The following is a 15,046-nucleotide window of genomic DNA, read 5'->3' as shown; positions in this document are numbered from 1 at the left end:
ATGCCTAACACCACACAAAAAATGGGGAGATGAACCCTCCTCAGCATTTCCTATTGGCTGGCCTAGCCCCAGCTCAGCTTGCTGGTTTCTATTAATCCTTTTTTTAGGCACCTAACTGTCCCCAACCCCATGAACCGTATAGGGAGCCTGGGTGCTCACCTCAGGATTGTGAATTCTCCTTAGCAGCTGGGCACCTAAAAGTTAGGTCTTGCAACACTGAATGCTGCAATGCCTAAGTCCTCCTTGTGAATCTAGCCCTAAGTGCCTAATTCTCTTTAAAAATGGGACTTAGGCTCCTAGGATTTTCAAAGGTATTTAGATGCCTAAAGGTGCAGATGGGCAACCTAGTGGGATTTTCAAATGTGCCTAATCAGTTTAGGCATCTAACTCCCATTGCAGCATTTGAAAATCCTACAAGGTGCCTATTTGCATCTTAAGAGGCTTGAATATCTTTAAAAATCTAGCCCTGAGTCACACAGGCACTTTTCAAAATTTGACTCCTCATCTCTCTAGTGGTCTCAGCTTCAGTAACCTAAAAGTTGGGAAGGTTCAAATATGAATTTCAATCCTCCAGGTTTGGACGTAGACATTTGTTTCAGCTTATTATAGAAATGTGGGCCAGATCCTGATCGCAGCTTCACTTGGTCAAATCTGAAGTAACTCCATTGATCTGAATGGAGTCATTCCAGCTTTCCACCAGCGTAACTGAGATGAGTATCTGGACTATTGGCTATCTTCTTTATCTAAGGATTCTTTAATGATTGATTTGTCCGTCAGGGTAACTGCAATGAAGTTTCTTTGGTTTCATCAAGGGTGAAGTGAGTGCTTTTTTCTTGGTATTTAAATTAATTTTAAATTACATTTAGCATCAATTAAGTGTTGGCCTTACTGACAATTTTTTCCCCCATTTCCAGGTCCAGGTTGCCTCCCAAGTGTTTCAAATTACATGTCTAAAAAATGTAGCTAAATGATTTCAATGGGTCATCTTCCATGAGCAACACCAGAAGAATTTAGCCCCATAAGCATTGTTTTGTACCTAGACCAAAAAAGTCCCTTGCTATTATGCACCTTTTATCAATAATTCCCTTATATTAACACAATAAATCTCACAAAGTCAAGTGTTCCGATACTGTGGTAATCACTACACCTACTTAACTTTATTTTATTTTTCCCAGGTCACAAAAACATTGCCTTTAGACTAGGAATGCAAAGTCTCACTAAAATCCAAAGATTTAAACTATAGGTGTTTACAATTCAACAAATGCCACAAAAAATGTCGTTTACATCTCCTACTCCCATGAGCCCAGTGTTAGAACAATCCTGCCCAATCCAGAAGGGGCATTTCCAATTCATCTTTGGATCACAAGTTCTCTAGCAAAGGTGGATTGAAAAAACAAAGGTTAAATCACTTCTTTTGGTGTATTTTGCTGGTTTTTCCTCTTGGTCGCTGCAAATCCTTGATCTGAGCTGGAAATTTGCTATGCCTCTTAGTAGACAAATACTACAAACTGGGTCTTGCCATCTGAGCTCAATGCACACCCATGACTTTCCCACTCAGTCCAAATTGTGTTTTCCCACCTGTCTGGTACTAGCTAACTGATTTTTTCTTTTCTTGGGTGTATGACAAATTCTCTCACATCCTACTACGTCACTTTAGGGCTAGACTACACTTGAAACATTCTAAAATTAAAATCTCTCTTACTCACTACAGGAATGAGCTTCTCTCCTATACAAGTGGGTATGGCCAGGCTTCAGGCGCAATTATAAGAATATTGTTTTCCTGGGATTTCAACACACGTTTGGCCACTGGAAACTTGAAACCTTCCTCCATCTCACACAGTTTCAATATACTTCTTTTGCCTTCTTCAATTCAGGCTCACTTCTCACTGTTGCTTTAATTGTTGGTTTTAAAGAATCTCAATGTTCCATATTTATTTGTGGTTTGTGGGGTTTTTTGTCCCCCACCCCCCCGGGTGTTTCTATACTGTGCTCATCACCATAGTATCTGTTCGACCCCCTAACTTTGTTCTTTGGGTTGTGAGGCAGAAAAGTTAACAAACAAACAAAAAGTTTGAGGGAGGCATCTGTATGCTAATTACCTCTCCAGTTTCCTAACAGAAAATTTAAAGGGATATAGTCCATTTTCATAAACTATAGGCCTGTTTCTAATACCACTTGTAAATCAATACAACTCTATTGGAGTTACTCCTGATTTACACTGGTATAAATCAGAGGGGAAAAGACTTATTCTCCCCTCACCCCCTTCAATCAGCTTTCAAAAGCATTTCTAGATTTTAGGAGGCCTTTACAATATGACAATCTGGATTCTAAATGTTTTATTTCACCTTCAAAATATGTTGTTTCCTCTGCCAAACATCACCATTTTAAGTCGATATCACTGCAGTATAAATACAGTGTCATATGAACATTTCAGAGGAGCCCCATGCAAATCAAAAGAACAGGTATTGTCACTGCACAAGTAATATGACAGATCACCTCCAGTACTCTTAAATGTTGATTACATTTTCATGGGAAGAATTTTCTTGCCCCAGGGAGAGGCAAGACCTCAGCCAATCACCATGTTTCCAACTTTTACAGCTATTTGCTATAAGTGAAGGTTGAGCTTAATCTCTTCGATATTAACATGTCATAATTAGGATGAAGGCTGAAGCCGTAGCATCAAATACACTGTAGACAAAAATACTGACACTGGTGAGTTTAAAAAAAACAGGCTATAAGATTAAAAATTAGGAATCTAAGAATAAACAGTAAATTCATGCGGAGCTATCTGATTCACAGCATAGTAGGCATTATGTCAAATAAAACCACTGAGTGAACCAAAGTATTTAATGAATTTAAGAGACAGCTAGCCATGTTTACATAGGCAGACAGGGTTGGAGAATATATTGACAATACGGGGAGGTGTGTTGTAATAAACTTGAAGGGGGACAGGCTTGTTGGGCCAAGTGTCCCTTTCCCATCCAGGAATTCCTTATGTCCTCATTAACCTCTCACCTCTGGACAGCTGCGATATTAAAAGCTGGCTCAAGTCTTAAGGAAATTGAGTTTAGTGTCCTTAATGTAGTCCCTAGTACACATTTATCCATATCACAAAACAATCATACAATTTGGCACGACTGACAGCGTCTGCTCAGGAAAGAGGCCCATGCTGGAATGGCAGGGTTGTTGCAAGTCAAAGCTAAAGACACTGGTAAAGCTTGCTGAGGACATGTCCACACTGTGCCTGTATTGATCAGGAAGATCATACCTAACCATTATTGGGAGAAGCCCTCTCATTCTCATTCCTTTTTCTTCCTACACCCTCTCACATGTACTATTTTAATTGTCACAGAAAATAGTGGGTTCCAATTTATCTGTTGTCTAATTCCATTGACTGCAACAGTTAGGCAGGGATGAATTTGGCCCAAGATGTTCCTTCTTCCTCAACCTCCAAATTGAAGCATGGCCCTGAAGTCAAAATTAATAAATAATGGGCCTGATCCAGCAACGCTTGCTCATATGAGTAATATAGATAGGGCTAGGTTCCAACTCTTGTAAATGGCATAATGGAGTAAATATTAGCTGTCTGTTTGGTTATTTTGGATTGACACAGAGCACTGTAATCAAGTGCTAAATAATCTGGAGCGAGGAAGGGGCAAATTGGTTCTAAATGCACCCAAGAATGTGAAGGGGATAAAAACAAATCAGCAAGAAGCTTTTATATTTTTAAGATAAACAAGCTGTTGACCATTTTTAAAGAGCACAACATGAAGAGATGGGGTCTGAGCCAGAGGTACATACAACAGGATGACTCTAGGTCCTGCAGTGGGATGTAGACTCCTCTTATGAATCACCCTGTTATGTGCTTGAAATCTGCACGAAGGTGCAGTGGGAACTGCAGATGGATTCTACTGGCAAAACAGAATATAAAAGAGGTTGGAGTCCCCTTTTGGCAGAGAGAACGGGAACAGAGATGTCCTGCAGAGAGGAAACCCTAGGCACAGTGAAGCTTGGGGAGAATGTTTAGGCAAAAGGTTTTTTGGGGGCATTACTGTGAAAGTTACAAATAAAGCTAAGCCTCAGGAAGTGGGGAATTGTAGAATTCATACAGTGTATGTAGACTCTGTTCTAAGCAGTGTCGGAACTCCATCTGCTTACATTATACTTTCAGCTGGCAAAAAAAATGAAGAAAATATATGCTGTCATATTTTTTATTACTAATCTGAACACTACAAAGAGGGGTGGGAAAGAATTACAAAGTACTCTTTCTATTCTTATTAAACAACTATGTTAAACAGCTCCCAATATATTGGGGTGGGGGGGGTTAAGACTTTTTTTTTTTCTGTCGGTGCTATCTTTTTCTTCTGATCTAGTTGTTTATCAGCTAAGGAGAATAAAATACTCTATAGATAGTTGAATATAATTATCAGAAGTATCAAAGTTCTGGGTGGGTGGGAAAGGGGAAGTAAAATGAAGAATAAGTCAGTCAGCTGTAGAGAGAAGAAACTGATGTGTAAATAACAAAATTGTATGATTTATTCTTTTTGATGCATTGCACTTTTAATAAAGAAAATCCCCTGGAAACCACTGTAAATAGCATGAAACATATAATTAGACTTAGCTTTTCTCACTCTCTGCCTATTTAAATGCTCAGTAACTTCAATGGTGATTCAGTAACAACTGATTTTATAGAAACATCTGACAATTAGAATACATTTGTGGTGTTTTCAATATCTACTTTACATACCTCCCGCTTCACCTCCAAGTGCAAGGGATCTCTGTGTCCAAACAGATACTGTCTTCACCAACATACCTCTCTCACGTGCACCACCTCACTTGCCACACCCTCCTCCCCAACTCTAAGCACATTCCCCCAATCTCTTTGGCACTGTCTCAGATACAATCCTTTCAGAGGATCCTTCCCTAAATGCTATCCCATAAATTGCAGCAGTGATAGACCTCTCATTGTCCACTGGTGACCTTCCAAAAATGGCATCAGGAGTGCAGCTATTATCTCTTGTAAGCCTTGATGTTCTTCTTAAAGCCCCAGCTCCTGGAGTCGTGAGATTACATGAGCATCTCCTCTTTCAATTTTCTTAAAATAGCATGTTTCTAATCCTCATAGTTTCAGGGGAAAAAAGCCAGAAAACATGATCTAAGTGCATCCCAAAGACTCAAAACACTGGGAAACAAATAATAAGAACCCAATTATTTCATCTGGTGATTTTTAAACCAATCTCATGATTTTTGAATGCTTCATGTTTGCAGTATTTGACCCTGACAATGAAGTTTCCCCAGGCCACACGACAAATGTGCTTGATAGCTCACCTGGATGGACCAATTCTGTGGCATAATTGCCAACGTTTAAACAAAATGAGTTAATTCTGAGAAGATGCCAGGCCTACGGAAAGTAGGGGTGGACAAGGCATTTTAATATGAATCTCCCAGTTCTCCAGCTCCCCAAAGGTTGGAAATTCATATAAGCAGCTAGAACCATAGAGGCCCCATCCCACACACTCAATCTTCCCAGACTATTGTTGTAATCTCTGAGGAGGTAAGGGTACAGTAGTCTGCAGTCGCCTCACTTCCTTGTCCCCTAATATCTGAGCATGTTCAGGTAAAAGTGGCAGGCTGGTTCCCCAGATCCAGTGGCTTCAGAGGGGCATCTATTACACTCTCTCTATTGTAAAATGAAAAAGCAATTAAAAGAAACAAACAATGGCACTCTTCCTCCCCAACAGCATACATAGGACATAAAAATCCTTTAGCCAATCAGGAGAGAATTCCCCTGGTGCAGAAACTGTGTAGGTCAGCCGTAAATGGCCTTACACAACCCCCAAGCATTGGGAATGTGCCAGAGACGGGGCTTGAGGTTGCAGGGGACATGTTTGAGGTAGGATCATAGTGCAGAGTGCTATTGAAATACTAGGTAGTTCTAGGTTATGGAGCTGCTCATAGGCAGCTCAGCCAGAATTGCTATAAAGCAACTCCCTGAGCTGCCCAAATTATGCTGGGGGCTATTTTGGCCCCTGACCAGCCTGGTAATAGGAAGGTAAAGCTACCTATGCGCCTTTCCCCTTGTGCTGAGCCTCCTGGATGTGCAGCACACATTACATGTTCTTTTACGCTATTCTCACTCACATTTCCCACCTGGTCAGAACAGGGAATGAGGAATACAACAAATGAGACATCAATGGAATTATTTTTGTTTTTTATAACGATAAAAATTCTCATTTTAGAGGGTTTCTAGTTGAAGGGTGCTTGTAAGAGTGAAAGAAAAGAAGAGCAGTTGTTCTGACAAAGCAGTTTTGACATTCTTGTCAATGATTTGAAGCAGGACAGTCGATATAGGTAAAAAAGATGCTAACATTTGAAAATAGTTTAGATGCTGCATACAGCAGTTTTTAAGTGATGCAATATTAGTATGTTAAAATCATGATTGTACAAACATCAATAACTTTAGATCTTAACTGACCTGACTGGGGGAGTAGAACAAATGACCCGGAGAGCTGGTCATAAAATTTCCTAAGAAACATTTTTTTTGGGGGGTGGAGAGGGGGGGAGGTAGAGGGAGAAATTAGTGGAAATTTCCACGGAAAAATCTTTCCTGTTTTTTGACATTTCTAATGACCCAGTGTCTGAATGAGATCTGGGCTAGGATAAGGGCCATCTAACTGAGGCTCAGTCCAGAGACAGCCCTGAAATGATGGTTGATAAATTAGGGGAAGCAAAGGGAAAAACAAGTGAGAACTAGATCAGCACTCTGATCAAGAGAATGTGTCCACCATTGGTAAGGTACATCTGCAGTTTAGAGGTCATCTTAGACCATCAAAACTGCTTCTTACTGCTCAAGTAGCAGTTGTAGCTAGGAGCACTGTTTTCCCTAGTGAGAAGGGTACAATGCTTTCTTTGGGATGTGGATCTTCCTAAACTTCTCCTTGTCTTTGTCATAATGAGGTTAGAGGAGAGTTGGTCGAAACTTTTTATCACATTTTTTGAGAAAAATGGCTTTTTGACCAGTATGAAAAATGTCATGTTTCAACTGTTCATTTTGGTCAAAAATTCAGCTTTCCACTGACAGGGAAGGTATGAATCCCCAGACCTGGCACTATGTAATAGTATGACTGCTCTGAAGAAGGGTGCAATACCACCTACTGCCACTGGGGGACTCCTAGTGGGGCAAGAGCGGGAGTCCCCAAAACACATGGCCTCCTGTGGTTCAGCAAAGGAAGAACACTCAAAGCAGGAAAGGGAGGTCTTTAGAGCTTCTTCAACCCCACAGCCACAGAAGCATGGTTTAGACACAGCCTCAGATCTTCTGCAATTGTGTAGGCATGGAATTTGCTCTTGCTTATGCTTTTTTTCTGCTCCAGAGTCCCAGAATTCATTTTAAATGGTCTTTCTAGCCCTTATGATTGTAAAGAACTCTTTAAAATATTAGCTGAGTCCTCCTGAGACTGCAGAAAGCAAAAAAATAACAGTGCAGGGAGGTGTGACATGTACTATTCATCTCAATGGGGTGTTGATTCTGAAACCTAAGGATGGTGATCTAAAAGTCAACAATGTTAACAATTTTACTGATAATTTTTTTTAGAATTATCCAGCTAATGTGATTATATCATAGTCCCAAACAGCCTCTGCCACCTTCCTTCATGCCAAAAGGTCCAGCTCCCCCCTATCCAGCTGTCAAACTCCCAACTTCCCTCCTGACAACACTGTAGTTGTGTGTTGTCAATACAAAAGTCTGTGACTTACTGAAAATGTGGGAACAACATGATATAAATTGAACTTCGTTTAAAAAAATAGCATGGGGGCTATATTGGGTTTATATTTAATTCAGCAAAAAACCTCCATTTTCTAGTGTAGATGAAGCTGCCCCACCAAAGTGCTGCAGAATCCAAGAATGCTGGCACAGAGTATCAGACCAGCTTGCCACAGAAAGCACACGGCCCTGCATGTGTTCACTGCCTGCCACCACAGTTCCTTCTTAATGCCTCTGCTCCTGCTTCTCCAGACAGTAAAAAGCAGTGGTGGTGGTGGTGTTTGGAGACAGTGGAGAGTGTTAGTTTGCTGAGCATATGGAGGAGGGCAAAACAAAGAGCATTTGGCCAGGAGGGTAGCCTCTGAATTGTAAGCAGGCTGGGTAGAATGTTGTCCCACCCCTGAAGAGTTCACACTGTGGGAGTGAAGGTCACTTATCAGCCACTCCCAGAACAGGGGACTAAGTCCTTACTTTCTAAAATGAGATCATGAAAATTGGGCTCTCTCTAGCTTTGAGTTTCACTTTCCATTGTTAAAATCAGCTCTTTCCTCAGCTCCAGTGTGACTATTTAAACCTCATTCTAGCTCTGAGATGCTAAAAGGGAAAGTCTGAATCTTTAGGAATGATCTTACTGCAAATAGTTTGACTCCGGAATTCAAAGCAAATGGAAGTCCTAGGCACAGAACTCAAAGCTTGCCCCTTAATGCTGTAAGTCTTGCTCAAGTTTACCACTCTGCTGTTACAAATTCAACCCCCCCTCAAAAAAAAAAAGTTATCTCTGAGCATATGCAACTGCTAAACATCCCATTCAATATAACTTCAGCCTGTTCTGAGAACTACATTTCACAGTTTCTTTATACAGTAACTGTCTGTCAGATATTACTAGGAAGATTACCATAGTCTACATAATATACTTTCACTATAAAAATTATTACTTAGACAGTTGTATGTTTTACTACACAACAGGAAAAAATTAAAGATATTAAAAGGGTCTTTTTTTTTTAATTTCACACTCCAGATGTAACAGCTCCTTTATATAGATGACCCTAAGCAACTATAAACACTATCATGCATCACATTCCAATACTTTCATTTCAATGCAAATTCTTTAATCTACAAAATATAAATAGTACTTTATCTATTTAAGGTATTTCCAAGGCATCTATCAGCTTGGTTTCTAAGAATTACAACAAGAAATCTAACAAGCCATACTTTAAATGTTCATCTCTCTGAGATGCCTGTATCTAAGCAGTACGGTTAAATGTACCAATAAATAAAAAGTCTCAAAACGTTTTCTTCCTTCTTGAACACATTAAGCAATGGGAAATTCAGACCCAGTGTAAATGGAAGCTATTCCCATGGAAATCCTTCAATCATATTCAACAGTGATATTGTGATAGTTAATAAGTGGTGGTGTAAGGGAGAATGAGCATATCCTGGTCCTCTTACTCTCTTTTACATCCTCCTGAAAATTGTTTGTCCTGCACTTTCCTCCTTTCTGTTCCTTTCCAGGACAAGCTGCATGCATTTTACTTCCCAACTGAATGCCCAATCAGTGCAAGTTATACAACATCGTCACTTGCACCTGTTTTCTCGCCAGCTTACAACTTTGCAGCTTACACCATTGTTTATGTCACTGCTGACTCTAGGTTGGGGTGTTTCTTGAGGATTATGATTTATGCCTGTAAAAATATAGTAAGAAATTAAGGATATTATGTGTACTCCATAGAAAAAATAACACCAAATACTCTCGATATTTTAAACTCCCCAAATTAAAATAACCTTGGCCCCTGCTCCTAAGAATCATATAAACAAGCTAAAAGAGAACAAACAACACTGTACTGCCAGACACATTTCTTTACGGTTTCCTCAGACAAATAACTTATTAACATTAGGCAATTTTAAGTAATGTGTATATTATTGAGAACCTTAGCCTTTGTTTAAGAAAGTATGGCCTAAGTGTGTTCATATCAAATGATCATATGTTTTTCTGTAAGTATATGTCTGACATATGCAAATTGTTGACAGCTTCTTACTGAGATAGACACATTTCAAAAAATGGACTTTCACAACTGCAAAGAAAAAAAGTTTTACACTAGGATGTTACTTACTTTGTGTCTTTGTCCTGGGAGAATGCAACTAAAGAAACCACATTTAAAAATCAGACATTAGATATGCAAATATGTGTTCAGATCAGAGATACAAAAATTATTCAAATGATTAATTATTCATCATAAAAATGTCAATTAATAATTCTGAAGCATAATAGGCATCTTTCTAATGCATCTTTATTTTTCAGGCCTAAATACTGTTGAATCTGTGTGTTCAATTGCATTCTAACAAGTTTTTAGAAATTCAGCAAAGTAAACAACAAACTAAACAAAAGTGAACAGTGAATTTTAATAACCACTAACTCAGCCAGGAAATGTGCCCAAAGTTCAGCATCAATCCCACAAGAATAGAAAGAACAAGTACAGCTCACTATGCCAGACAACAAGCCCTAAGTAACCGGCCTCACAAACCTTCCAAAAATTGCATTCTCCAGCTATTATCAAACGGTATTCCAAAGTCACTGTCTCTTGTTTATTTAGCACAAGGAGCAGTCTGTATCCTGCAAGATGGGCCATGTTGAACACCATTTGTTCAGCTGCAGTTGAGAGAAGTATATTACATGCATAAACAAGGCTAGGCTGTCTTATAAATGACTTTATACATAAATTAACAAATACATGAGACAGATAGATTTATCTTTTACATGGAGGCACTCACAGGAGACCGGATACCTTAGAAATGCCCACAGAGAGGTAAATTAAATAAAGCTAAACAATCTTTTCCCTTGCCTTGGGTTTTTCTGCATAGGGACTTGGAAACTTTTTGAATGTTGACTCAAGGGGTTTCTTCCCGAATATCCCCTCGGTAGGTGCAAGGTCATCTTTCACTCCCCTACTACCGAAATGGAAACTGGTCTTTCCTCCCTAAACCTGGGATCTACAGATCTCAGGACACCTGCATGAAGCAGGAACAGCCACATGGAGGCCCAGGGGCTCTGCACAGCTCCCTGTCTTCCCCTTTCCCAGAGAAGGCATTCCACACACACGCACACACACACACCAGGTGACTGCACAAAATGCCCCCCTTCCCTCATATAAGAGGCCTGACCAGTAGGAATTTGTGCTTCAAAATAAACCTGCACCCAAGAGGATCATACAGCTTGCAGCAGCTGCTCCCCAGCTCCTTCCCATCTCTGCTTCTGTCCTCCAGAGTTCTGCAATATGAAACCTCAAGAGGGGCTAGAGACAGAATGGAGCAAAGCTGATGTTCTCCCACCAGGACAGGTTTAGCTACTAAATCTGCACCTTGCCTACACTTCTCATAATATTCATAATCTGGGGCACTGCAATGGCTGAAAGGAATATCCAAGCCCTGCCTAGACCAGACAAACAGATCCAGTCCGCTTAAACACTAGTATAGACAAGGTTTAACAGCTTTAGATGGCCCTGGTCTTGATAGATTGTAGAGGGAAGCCTAAGGGACAGCTAACAAGTTTTACAGGTGCTAAACCCTATCTATGCCAGCGTTTCAATGGTGGTAGTTAAAGCATGTTCTCCAAACACATTTTTCAATGCAGCCTATTTTTTCCAGTCTAGCCGTAGCCTTGGATACTTATCTATGGATTTAGGTGTTTAACTTCAGGCACTTTAGTGTGCAAATTACCCTTCTAATCCCTCCCCCCTTATTTTTCAAACTGTAATACAAAATTTGCACAACAAGCCAAACGATAGGGACCCATGTGCAGCAAAAGCAGAGATCCCACCTTTGCTACTTGTGATTAAAACTAACTTCATGAGCTGAAAACGAAAATCACTGCTAGTAGCACAAATGAAATCCAGCCGCTCCAGGGCTTTCTCTCCCCAAATCCACCCTTTCTGGGTTGGGGGGTGGAGTGCAACGAAACAGAGTTATTCTCCACATTACTTGTCCTTTGGTTGCTCCAGAGCAAGAGAGAGATGTCCCTGCCATCCTAGCGCACTAGTTTCACATTGAGACATTACTGACGTAGATTTCAAAGTAAGGTCAAGGTCCTCCCGGGCCTAGCTAACCCACTTGATACTTAACCACATTAAAACGAACCACATTACTGGGGGTGAGACCCAGCCCCCTCCCACACACACACACACACACCCTGTTTAAGAGTTTGTCAAACCCTCCCATTTCCCTGTGTCCCTTTACACTGCTGTAGACTGTCAGCTCCTGTGGGCTATCTGCCCTCCCAGCCCCTTTCTCATGATAATGAGGCCCTAGCAACACCTCAGCTGAGGCTTGCGCCACCAACACACAAGCGGCCAATGGCCCCCTTTTTAGCAGCCAGCCCCCCACAAACCGGAAACAGGGGAGACGAGCTCACGTGGTTTTAAAGCAGGCGCTGGGCAAGAGGGAGCTGGTGCAGGGATGGAAGGGGAGGAGGGGGGTAGAGAGGGGTCTTTAGCTCACATGGCCCCTCACGTGTGATGAATGCAATTGACAAAGGGAAAATCATTGAAGGGGAGGCAGCAGCCCCGCCAGCGCTGGTTGCATTTGTGGCATCAGTCAGGCACGGTTTGTATCAATTCAGGACAGGATCGTTTTATGTGCCCTGAAGTTTCCTCTCTTTCACTTTTCACACAGGAAAAGTTGGGGGAGGAGGGAACTCCACCCTGTGAGCTGGCCTTAAAATTGGGTCTGATCCACCCTGGTGCAAAAATCTGAGCTGTGCTGTGCAAAAATGGGTTGGGGTTTGTTTTTTAACGGCGAGGGAAGACATCATAATTGCAAAGTTTAAAATAAAGACAGAGACTCTTCATCTGAGGCTGTGTGGAGGGGGCTGATTAATTGCAATCTGCTTTCTACATTTATGAGAGAATGTGAGAGATGCATTGCCAGCACCACCCCCAATAAAGGCAATATCAATAGCCACTGTCATTATTTCCATATCTTAAAGAAGCTGCACGCCCAATATTAGTTCAATCCAGGGCAGGAAATCATCGCCTGGATTAAGGCTAAATTCCTTCTCAGAAGGATTTAACTGATTGTTACATGTTTATGTCTTGTGGCCAAAATAAAAAAAAATAGCAGCCCCCTATATGATAAGTTTCAAAGAATGTCTAATAAAGTCTTGAATGTTATGCCAATCCTGAGAAGATCAGAGCATTTTATCTCTATGATCCTTGTGTGCTGGGGGTGCTTTAAGAGTTACAGAAACTGTCAGATTGAGCGGTGGAGGAGAGTCTACAAAATTATGACCAGAGATTATTCGACAATACAAAAGTGTTCCCTAAAGCCCATGAATGTAGGCACACGGTCTGTTTTGCCTCTCTCTCTCTCTCTCTCTCTCTCTCTCTCTCTGTGTGTGTGTGTGTATAGATATAATATGATAAAACATCGATCGCAGCATTATTGCAGGTTAAAGTAGAGCTTCTTTTAATCCATCCACCCACCCTCTCATTTTATAATCTGGAACTTTAGGAATAATATGTAAGGCGTTTGTAATGGGATTAATTTATTTTAAGAACTTGTTTTCCATGTAGGACGTGAGTGACTGGAAATTGGACGACTCAGTAATTGGCATTCACTTTTTTTTTAACATATGCATCTAAATTCAGTTTGACTCTTTAAGGAATTAGCAGAGTGCCCTTGATTTATAGTCAGTGTTTTATGGATCTGAGAGGATCTAATTCAAATTAATAATACTTTGAATCTGATTTCAGGATATTTGCACTATGCCACATATTTCATTAAGATGTTATCACTCTTGTCTGTATCGGTGTATCTCTGCTTCTATATATCTGTAGTTATATCTAGAGATAGATAGATCATAATCCTCCAGCAAAATATCTTTGACATTCAATCAATAGTTATGCTAAAAGTTTTAGCACAACCCAGTTCACCCCAGGAAAGGGCAATAGAGCCTTTGCTCTCGCAGGCATAATTACAGAGCTTATTGTTATCAGTTCATCATGTATTAATTTAAAACAATTCAATTTAAAAATATAACTGGCAGCTCTTAAGAAACCTGCTCTTTAATATTTATACGAGAGCCTTGTATAAGATATACACAGACAACTGTTTCATTAGCTATTTCATTAGGTCATTTATACTAGTGTTACCAACATTTTAAAGACTCTGCTCTTAATTTCGCCTCTATACCCGACCTGGTAGAGACTTGACTTGATGGTTTGAATTGGTACCTGGTCGGGTAGGCTAGTAATGTCCATTTATGGAAGGTTGTCAGATCTTTACTCGGTGAATGACAACAGAGAAGCAGCAGAAAAACAAACTCAGTGAGCTGAGGATTTTATTTGGAACTGTTAAAAAAAAGATTTTGTGGTTATTGCTCTAAAATCTGCCTACACTAAAGACATCTCTAATGGTTTCATCTAAGACAGGTTCCTAATAACACTCAGTTTATATTCATTAGTTGCATTGACAGTTACAGTCCCCAGATGTGTCCAAATCCTATACTGTAACCAACTGTTCAGTCTTCCCTATTTCCCCCAAAATTGTGTGATCGGGCGATTGCCAGCGCAGTGCATTCAGATTTGATTTTTAAATCGGAGGGTAGCTTTATTAACAGATAAAAATATTCATCAGATCTCTGAGGAAGCGATGATTTGCAAATGCACGTTTGATTTTTCTTTCTTTGCAATGTTTAATCATCAGAAAGGTGTGCTCTGATCAGGAGCATTTTTGAATGCAATTGCTAGTGACTATTGCTAGCATTACAATTCTTGCTTTAGGCACACATTCAATGCACAGTTCAAGAGCAGTTTATCTTAGCTTAATGTAAGTAAAAGTATAGTGTCGGATCAGTGTACCATTTGTTTCAGTTTACTTCTGTGGGGGGGGGGGGGAGTGCAGTAATAGATTTAACTCTGTCAAAGAAGGGAAATTCATACGGAGCCCGCTAATACAGCCCCTGGGGCAGCTCCACGTTTACCTTCAGAAAGATCATACAAACATGTAGGATTTGAAGTTCATCTTTACATTGAGAGTATGTAAAGCTCTTCCAGAGAAGGAACCGTATGTGGGTTCTGTGAAGAGCTGGGCATGAACTGATCAAGGCTCAGAGATTTTTTCCCCCTTTTCAGATAAACGCCTTTGCTGACCGAATTTGGCTGTCTTTAGTTACTTCTATATTAGTTTCCAATTATGTGCAGTGCAAACCAGCTTTTTGATTAACAAAACAGCAGAGCATTGGTTAAGAACACTTAAACTTCAAAAAAAAAATCCCCCTGGGAAGTGGGCTCT

The sequence above is a fragment of the Emys orbicularis genome, chromosome 11, assembly GCF_028017835.1.
Source record: "Emys orbicularis isolate rEmyOrb1 chromosome 11, rEmyOrb1.hap1, whole genome shotgun sequence".
In the NCBI taxonomy this organism is placed as follows: domain Eukaryota; kingdom Metazoa; phylum Chordata; order Testudines; family Emydidae; genus Emys; species Emys orbicularis.
This window is presented reverse-complemented; position numbering follows the sequence as displayed.